The 10,298-nt window shown below is 38.8% G+C and overlaps 1 pseudogene; it reads left to right on the top strand.

The window, feature by feature from the left end:
* The first annotated feature begins 9,313 nt into the window (after nt 1–9,313).
* Nucleotides 9,314–9,777, top strand: LOC129556195 (transcription factor BTF3 pseudogene; annotated as a pseudogene).
* The last annotated feature ends 521 nt before the right edge of the window (nt 9,778–10,298 follow it).

Raw genomic sequence — 10,298 nt, 5'->3', positions numbered from 1 at the left:
GCGGGCAGATTCTTTACCATTTGAGCCACCAGGGAAGTCCTAAAAAATAAGAATCAAGTACAAAGAGATAGCACCTCACACCTATTAAAATGGCTGCTGCTGCTGCTGCTAAGTCACTTCAGTCGTGTCCGACTCTGTGCGACCCCATAGACGGCAGCCCACCAGGCTCCCCTGTCCCTGGGATTCTCCAGGCAAGAACACTAGAGTGGGTTGCCATTTCCTTCTCCAATGCATGAAAGTGAAAGTGAAGTCGCTCAGTCGTGTCCGACTCTTTGCGACCCCATGGACTGTAGCCTACGAGGCTCCTCCATCCATGGGATTTTCCAGGCAAGAGTACTGAAGTGGGTTGCCATTGCCTTCTCCATTGGTGAGGATGTGCAGAAAAGAGAAATTTCATGCACACGTGGTAGGAACAGAAATTAGTACAACCTCTATAGAAATCATACAGGGTCTTCCCTGTAGCTCAAATGGTAAAGAATCTGCCTGCAACACAGGAGACCCGGGTTTGATCCCTGGGTCAGGAAGATCCTCTGGCAAAGGGAATGGCAATCCACTCCAGTATTCTTGGCTGGAGAATCCCATGGACAGAGGAGCCTGGCAGGCTACAATCTGTGGGATTGCAGAGTTAGATGCAACTGAGTGACTAACACTGTGGAAATCATTGTGGAGGTTCCTCAAAACATGCAAAATCAACTATCATATGATCCAGTAACCCCACTTCAGGGTCTATACACAAAAGAAATAAAAACAGGATCTCAAAGAGCTATCTGCACACTCATGTTCATTGCAGCATTAATCCTGATAGCCAAGATATGAAAACAACCTAAGTGTCTGTCAACAGATTAATGCATTAAATATATATATATATATGTATATATGAGTATGTGTGTAAATGGAATATATTCAGCATGAGAAAGAAGGAATCCTGCCATATATTCCCTATGTGGCCCTACATGGATGGATCTTGATTGCATCATGTGAAGTTAAATAAGTCAGGCTATAAAAGATAAATCCAGTATGATACCACTTACAGGTAGAATCTAAAAAGGCCAACTCATAGAAACAGGGAATAGAATGGTGGCTACCAGGGGCTGGGGTGGGAGGTAGCGGGGATGACGAGATATTGATAAATGGCATAAACTTCCAGTTACAAGAAGAATGAGCTCTGGGGATATAATGTACAACATGGTGGTTATTGTTAATAATACTGTACTATATACTTGAAAATTTCTAAGAGTTTTGATCTTAAGTGTTCTTACCGCAAAATAGAAATAGTAATTATGTGACATGATGGAGGTGTTTAATCATCTTGCAAATGCATCAAATCAACAATGTACATCTTAAACTTGTTATATGTTGTTATACACATGTATAATATAATATGTCAATTTAATCTTAGTAAAACTAGGAAAAAGAAGAAACAAGAATCACATTGACATCCAAGTTCTCAACCATAACACAGGAAGAAAGGAAATGATGGGGTAATATTTTAAAGTATTTAAGTGAAAGAACTTTGAAGCTACAATTTAAAATATGTAGTCAACTCTTTATGTATCTATGAAGAAGTAATGAAACTATTCTTATGCATCCATACCCTTGGAATTTTTGCCACACAAAGACCCACATTGCAGGGGTTGGGGGCAAGGAGTGAGGAACACCTTAACAGCTGAAAAAAACACTCCAGAAAATGTTGTACCAAATACAAAAACTAAGATTCTTTAACACTTTGGTGAAATGTATTGCTTAAGGGGGAAAAAAAAACAACCCACAAGCAGAGGAAAGGAATATAACCAAACAAGAGAGAGAAACATGTACCCGTAGTATGAAGCACTAAAATTCTAGACAGCTTCAACAAGACAGGAAGGAAAAGTGAAAGTGAAGTCGCTCAGTCATGCCCAACTCTTTACAACCCCGTGGACTGTAGCCTACCAGGCTCCTCCATCCATGGGATTCTCCAGGCAAGAGTACTGGAGTGAGTTGCCATTTCCTTCTCCAGGTGATCTTCCCGACCCAGGGATCAAACCTGGGTCTCCCACATTGCAGGTAGACACTTTACCCTCGGAGCCACCAGGGAAGGTTACACACAAAGCTGGTATGAGAGCATGTTAAGTACAGTGTTAATGAGACGATACAGACACTAATAAGCTTAAGAAATCAGGGATAAATAAGTATGAGTATGATTTTTAAGCTAAGGGAAGCTATCATATGAAGACATTAACCAGTAAGAGAAAACTCAAACTACACAATGAAAAGAAAAAAAGGAGAAAAATTAAGGGGAAAAAAAAACATGCTATGGAAAACATGAAATAAGTTCTAATACATACATATAGAATAATAAAATAGAAGGAGAAATGAGTTCTAGCACAGTAATTAAAATAAATCCCGGTATGTTAAACTCATTAATTAGATAATGAAGACCTTTAGATTGGATTTAAAAACAAACAGAAAGTAAAAATATACAGTCAAAAGACACATGGAAAGGCAGAAAATAAAGAATAGATGAGAAACATAAACTAAAACAAGCTGAGCAGTAGTCTTAATGTCCAACAGTATAGATTAGAAAGCCATATACGTACATGATACATTTCATAAATGGCAATATGTGGCAAAGTAAACAATAAACAGGAAAATATATCAATCATAAACATATTTACAGCTAGGAATATTGTTTCACAATACATTGGGAAACAGTTGATAAAGCTGCAAATAGAAATAAGCAAATCAACAACTGTAGTTAGAGATTTAACTTACCCTTTTCAGAAACCATTAAACTAAGCAAGGTACATTGAAAAGATGAACCATGCAGCAAATAAGTTTGATCTCAGAGAATTTGCATTTTTTCAAGCATATGTGGAATATTTACAAGATAGACCAGGTACTAGGTCATAGAGGAAAACTCAAAACCTCTAAATGATCAATATATTAAAACTGAGTAATCTAATGAAATTAGAAATTAATTTTAAAAAGGGACTTTTTGAAAGGTCCCAAACTAAATAACATTATTTAGACTTGGAAACTAAAATAACATTATTAAAATTTTTTAAAGCAAATAAGGAAAATTTAAAACTAGAAAACAGCCAAAAATGTAGAACATATGAGATATTTTCTTATTTACAGCTTTAAAACGGGTGACATGGAGGTCTGAGTTAACAATGTAGGAATCATCTCACCACCACAATGGCATGTAAGCATACCAAATTACCATGTTGAACACTCTAAACTTATACAATGTTATGTGGCAATTATATCTCAATAAAGCTGGGGAAAAAAGAAAGAAAAGAAAGGCTTAAAATAAATAAGCATTTGATGAAGGCAGATGGGATAAAAGCAACATGAAGTGAAAGTGCTAGTCACTCAGTCGTGTCCAACTCTGCAATCCCATGGACTGTAGCCCACCAGGCTCCTGCACCCATGGGATTCTCCAGGTGAGAATGCTGCAGTGCGTCGCCATTGATCTTCGCCAGGGGATCTTCCGGACCTGGGAATCGAAGTCCAGTCTCCCACACTGAAGCAGATTCTTTACCATCCGAGCCACCGGGGAAGCCCTAAAGCAACATAATGAACTCAGAAAATCACGAAGCAAGGAAATAGTAAATGCAAAAATCAATAAAACAAATTGATAAATGGTAAAAATGATTAAAGCGAGTTCACTTGAAATATGAGTAAAGCAGGCAAACCTCTGATAAAATTACTCTAGAGAAAGATTTTAAAAATTCAAATAAAAATATATAGACAGAAAAGGGAAAATAGCTAGAGATATTTTTTAAGGAATAAGATAGTATCATAAATAACTGGTAATAAATTTGACAACTTGATAAAATGAATACATTCCTAAAGAATAAATAAAGAAATGTATGCAATTTGTGGTACCAGAGGAAATAGATAACTTGAACAAACAATAAATATTAAATACATGAAGTGTTCAAAGATTTACCTCTCGACAGGAAAAAAATGATTTTATAAGTGAGTTTTACCTAACTTTCAAGAAAGCACTAAATTCTAACTTACACAAGTTGTTCCAAAGAAAAGAGAGAAAAAAAAAGTTACTCAGTTCATTTTAGGCAACTAATGAAATAATAATTTCCAAATGAGAACAGTAAACGGAAAAACCATACAGAATCTCCCTTCTGAATGCAAATGCAAATGTAAAATCATACAACATTTCCCTCACAAACGGAAATGTTAATACAGTCCTACAGTGTATGACAAACATTAACACAAGTTTCAAGTAAGATTTCTCCCACGAATGCAAGAATGGTTTAATATTAGAAAAAAATCAATCAGTGCAATTCAGCATATTAATAAACATTCTCAACGCAAGAAAAACATTTGATAAAATACAACCATGCATAACTTTTTAAGAATATCATTTAAAAATAGGAGTTACTTAATTGGAAATTTATATCTTAAAACCTATAGTTAACACTATGCTTAATGAAGAAATTATAGAAATATTCCCTTCAGAGCTGAAACTAATACAAGGATTTCCAGAATCCCCACTATTTTTAACATAGCTATAGTTCTGCCATATACTGTAAGGGAAAAAATGGTATGATTAAGAATGGACAGCATCTGGTCCCATCACTTCATGGGAAATAGATGGAAAAACAGTGGGAACAGTGTCAGACTTTATTTTTGTGGGCTCCAAAATCACTGCAGATGCTGACTGCAGCCATGAAATTAAAAGACGCTTACTCCTTGGAAGGAAAGTTATGACCAACCTAGATAGTATATTAAAAAGCAGAGACATTACTTTGCCAACCAAGGTCCGTCTAGTCAAGGCTATGGTTTTTCCCGTGGTCATGTATGGATGTGAGAGTTGGACTGTGAAGAAAGCTGATCGCCGAAGAATTGATGCTTTTGAACTGTGGTGTTGGAGAAGACTCTTGAGAGTCCCTTGGACTGCAAGGAGGTCCAACCAGTCCATCCTGAAGGAGATCAGTCCTGGGTGTTCATTTGAGGGACTGATGCTGAAGCTGAAACTGCAATACTTTGGCCACCTCATGCGACGAGTTGACTCACTGGAAAAGACTCTGATGCTGGGAAAGGTTGGGGGAGGGTGGAGATGGGGACAACAGAGAATGAGATGGCTGGATGGCATCACCGACTCAATGGACATGAGTTTGAGTGAACTCCGGTAATTGGTGAAGGACAGGGAGGCCTGGTGTGCTGTGATTCACGGGTTCACAAAGAGCCAGACACGACTGAGCGACCGAACTGACTGGCTGAACTGAAGAATGGACAGGAAAAGATAGAACCTTTTCATTTGCAGATGGTATGATCATCTGTCTGGAAACTAACAGAATCAAGTTCAGCATAGGAAAGCAATAGTTAAAAAAAAAAAAAGTCCTGTCACAAAAGCAACAAAAAAGATAAAGTTCCGTGAATTAAATTAATCAGAAATACACAAAAACTCTATGATGTGAAGAAGGCTGACCGCCGAAGAATCGATGCTTTTGAACTGTGGTGTTGGAGAAGACTCTTGAGAGTCCCTTATACTGCAAGGAGATCCAACCAGTCCATTCTAGAGGAGATCAATCCTGGATGTTCATTGGAGGGACTGATGCTAAAGCTGAAACTGCAATACTTTGGCCACCTCATGCGACAAGTTGACTCACTGGAAAAGACTCTGATGCTGGGAAAGGTTGGGGGCGGGAGGAGAAGGGGACGACGGAGAATGAGATGGCTGGATGGCATCACCGACTCTGTGGACATGAGTTTGAGTGAACTCCGGGAGTTGGTGATGGACAGGGAGGCCTGGCGTGCTGTGATTCATGGGGTCGCGGAGAGTCGGACACGACTGAGCGACTGAACTGAACTGAACTGAACTGAACTGAACTACTTAAAGCTCTAATAAAAAATAGAAAATGGTCTAAATAAATGGAAAGATGTTTCATGGTTTTGGATGATATAACAAAGATGTCAATATTCCTCCAAATGAATCTACAAATTCAACATAATCTCAATTAAACTTCCATTTGGATTTTCTGAGACACTCAGTAAAGCTTACATGGAGAAACAAAGACTGACACATAGTTAAGCTGGCCTTGAAGAAGAGGTGGGGCGTTTGCTGTTGTTCAGTCGCTCAGTCACATTTGACTCTTTGCAGCCCCATGGACTGTGGCACTCAGGCTTCCCTGTCTTTCACTATTTCCCAGAGCTTGCTCAAACTCACGTCCATTGAGTCAGTGATACCATCCAACCATCTCACCCTCTGTCATCCCCTTCTTCTCCGACCCTCAATTTTCCCCAGCATCAGGGTCCTTTCCTGTGAGTCAGTTCTTCGCATCAGGTGTCTAAAGTATTGGAGTTTCAGCTTCAACATCAGTCCTTCCAATGAATATTCAGGACTGATTTCCTTTAGGATGGACTGGTTTGATCTTCTTGCAGTCCAAGGGACTCGCAAGAGTCTTCTCCAACATCACAGTTGAAAAGCATCAATTCTTCACTGCTCAGCCTTCTTGCCTGCAATGCAGGAGACCAGGATTCGATTCCTAGGTTGGGAAGATCCCCTGGAGAAGGAAATGGCAACCCTCTCCAGTATTCTTACCTGGAGAATTCCATGGACAGAGGAGCCTGACGGGCTACAGTCCATGGTGTCGTAAGAGTCAGACACACAGTGACTTTCACTCACTTGGCCTTCTTTATGGTCCAGCTCTCATATCTGCACATGACTACTGGAAAACCATAGTTTTGACTAGGCAGACCTTTGTTGGCCAAGTGATGTCTCTGCTTTTTTACACTGTCTAGGTTTGTCATAACTTTTCTTCCAAGGAGCATCTTTGGTTCATAGCAAAATTGAGGGGACGGTGTGGAGATGAATACCCTGCCCCACACATGCGTAGGTTCTTTCCTCCGTGATCAACACTCATAATCCCCCCAGAGTGGTATATTCATTACAGTCGATGAGCCTATATTGACACATCCTAATACTCAAAGTTTATAATTTAACATTGGGTTTACTCTCGGTGTCATCGGCGCTATAGTCTTGGATGATTGTATAATGCCTGTATCCAACGTTATGGTATCATCCACCTTATTTTCCCTGTGTAAAAATCTTCCGTGCTCCACCTGTTCATCCCCACCACTCACCACCTTTCCCCTGGAAACCACTGATCTTTTCACCATCTCAACAGTTTCTTTTTCTCCAGACTGTTATATAGTTGGAAACATACAGTATGTAGCTTTTTCAGATTGTCTTCTTTCACTCTGTAATACACACTTAAGATTCTTTCAAGTCTGTTCATGAGTGGATAGTTCATTTCATTTCAGTGCTGAATAATATTCCATTGTCTTGATTTATTTATCCACTCATCTATAAAAGGACATTTAATTGCCTCCAAGTTTTGGGCAGTTATGAATAAAGCAGCTACAAACATCTATGTGCAGAATTTTGTGTTGGAATCAAATGGAACATGTTTTTCATTTCTATGTAAATAACAAAGACTGTGATTTTTGGATCACATCATCAGAGTTTGTTTATTTTTCTAAGAAACTGCCAAACTGTCTTCCAAAGTGATTGAAGCACTTTTCATACCCACCAGCAATCAATTATAGTTTCTGTTGCTTCACATCCTTGCCAGAATTTGATGTTGTCTGTGTCCTGGATTTTGGCCACTCTAATAGGTACATCTTTCTTCATATAGTTTCAATAACAATCCTTTATCACCTGTATCGATTGCAAATACTCTATCCTAGTCTGTGGCTTATCTTTTCATTCTCTTGACATTGTCTTTTTCAGAGTAGAAGTGTTTAATTTTAATGAAGTCCAACTTATCAATTATTTCTTTCACGGATCATGCCCTTTTTGTTGTACCTAAAGAGTCATAGCCATACCCAAGGTTATACAAGTTTTTCCTATGTAGTTTTCTAGCTGTTTTATAGTTTTGCATTTTATATTTACATTTGTGAACCATTTTGGGCTTCCCACGTGGTGCTAGTGGTAGAGAACCCACCTGCCAATACAGGTAAACTAAGAGATTCAGGTTGATCCCTGGGTGGGGAAGATTCCCTAGAGGAGAGCACAGCCACCCATACCAATATTCTTGCCTCGAGAATCCCATGGACAGAGGAACCTAGAGGGCTGCAGTCCATAGGCCCGCACAGTCAGACACACCTGAAGCGACTTAGCATGCATGCAGACATGTGCTCTATTATGAGTTAATTTTAAGAAGGTATAAGGTCTTTGTCTAGATTTATTTCTTTCATATGGATGTACAGTTGTTCCATTACCATTTGTTAAAAAGACTAACTTTGTTTCATTACTGCTTTTAGCCCTTTGCCAAAGATCAATTGGCTATATTTATATGGATCTATTTCTGGGCTCTCTGTCTGTTTCATTGATCTACTTGTCTATTCTGTTACCATTACCACGCTATCTTGATCACTATGGTTTTACAGTAAGTCTTAAAGTTGAGTATCGTTAGTTCTCCAACTTTGTTCTTCTCTACCAATATTGTTTTGTGTGTGTGTGTGTGGGAGGGAGGGTCTTTTGCTAGAATATTACTTAAAGCTATAGTAAAATAATAATATGGTTTTGGCTCAAGTAACTCAGAGACAGATTCATCCATATACAAGAACTTATTATGCAATAAATGTAGCATCAAAAGGAAAAAAACAGCCAGCTTAGTCGATGCTGTTAGGAAAATTGCTTTGCTGTACAAAGGAAAATAAACAAACACTTCAAACAAAGGTGAACACCAGATGAATTAAAGACATAAATACAAAAGGTAATAGAATAAATTTACTAGAAGAAAACTAAGTTTTATTTGTAATCTGGTGTTGGGAAGAACTTAAACAAAATTTCAAATGCATACACTATTAGCCAAAAACGGATGAATATAATAACATCAACCTTAAAGATTTCTGTTCAGCAAAATTTACCCTTGAAAAAAAATTAATAAACAGCCAGTAAAACAGGGGAAGATATTTGCAATGTCTAAAGCTGACAAAAAGCTAATATGTAGAATATCCAGGAAATGCCTACCAATCAAGAAGCAAAGGACAGAAACTGAAATAACATAAAGAAGCAAGAAACAGGCGAAGCATTTGAATAAGCAATGTACAGAAGACACCCGAAAAAAGGCAACAAGCTCATGATAAAATGTACCAAAACGACTGGTAATGAGATAACACGAAAACAAAAATGTTTATCACTTTACACCTGCTAAGACTGTTAGAGCTAGCTGTCATCTTGCACCCCCACGTGTGTGTGCCCAATCTCAGCTGGTCTGCCCAGCACCTCCTGAGCGCCACCCCTCGAAGCCCCAACCCCCATCCCCACCCCCACCAGCCCCATTTCCACTGAAACAAGACGAAAGAAATGATCATAAACCAGGAGAAACTGCAGGCACAAGCGCTCATTGATGGGAAAGGAAGTGCTCGCAGAAAGAAGGTTCACAGAACAACCACAGCAGATAACAGAAAACTTCAGTACTCTTTAAAGAAGTTAGAGGTAAAATCATCTCCTATTCAAGAGGTGAATGTGGTCACAAACCAAGGAACGGTGGCCCACTTTAACCACCCTGCAGTTCAGGCATCTCTGGCAACAGACACTTTCACCATCACAGTCCACACCGAGACAAAGCAGCTGCAGAAATGCTACTCTGCGTCGTAAACCACCTTGGTGCAGCTGGTCTGATCCGTTTAAGGAGACGAGTGAAGCTCTCCCCAAACAATCTGGGGGTGGAAAAGCACCACTCACTCCTGGAGAGGATGCTGATGAAGTTCCAGATCTTGTGGAGAATTTTGAAGTCTTCCAAGAACGAAGCAAACTGAATTGAGTCATCTTCTGAAGAAGACAAAACTTGAAGAAGTGACTGAGGCTGCTATTGCATATGATGATTGCTTTTTAAAATTTTGTCTACGGATCTGCTAAAATCTAGATCATTAATATTTTGAAGCCCAAGCCCCTGGACACTGCAGCTCTTTACAGTTTTTGCTCATACACAATTCATTCTTTCGAGTTAATTAAGCTGAGGATGCCTGGGGATAAAGTTTGAAACAAAGGTTAATAAAGTTTTTTGTCTAGAGAAAAATAAATAAATAAAGTTTTTAAAAAGGAGCCTATTATACAGAGTGAAGTAAGTCAGAAAGAAAAACACCAATACAGTATATTAACACATATTTGGAATTTAGAAAGATGGTAATGACGACCCTGTGTGCAAGAAGCAAAAGAAACACAGATATAAACAGCAGACTTTTGGACTCTGTGGGAGAGGGTGAGGGTGGAATGATTTGAGAGAATAGCACTGAAACGTGTATATTACCGTATGTGAAACAGATCGCCAGTCCAGGTT

Source organism: Moschus berezovskii, chromosome 13 (genome assembly GCF_049115385.1).
Source record: "Moschus berezovskii isolate FMDL1 chromosome 13, NW_MosBer_1.0, whole genome shotgun sequence".
Taxonomy (NCBI): domain Eukaryota; kingdom Metazoa; phylum Chordata; class Mammalia; order Artiodactyla; family Moschidae; genus Moschus; species Moschus berezovskii.
Note: the sequence above shows the minus strand (reverse complement) of the source record. Positions and strands in the feature narration are given on the sequence as shown.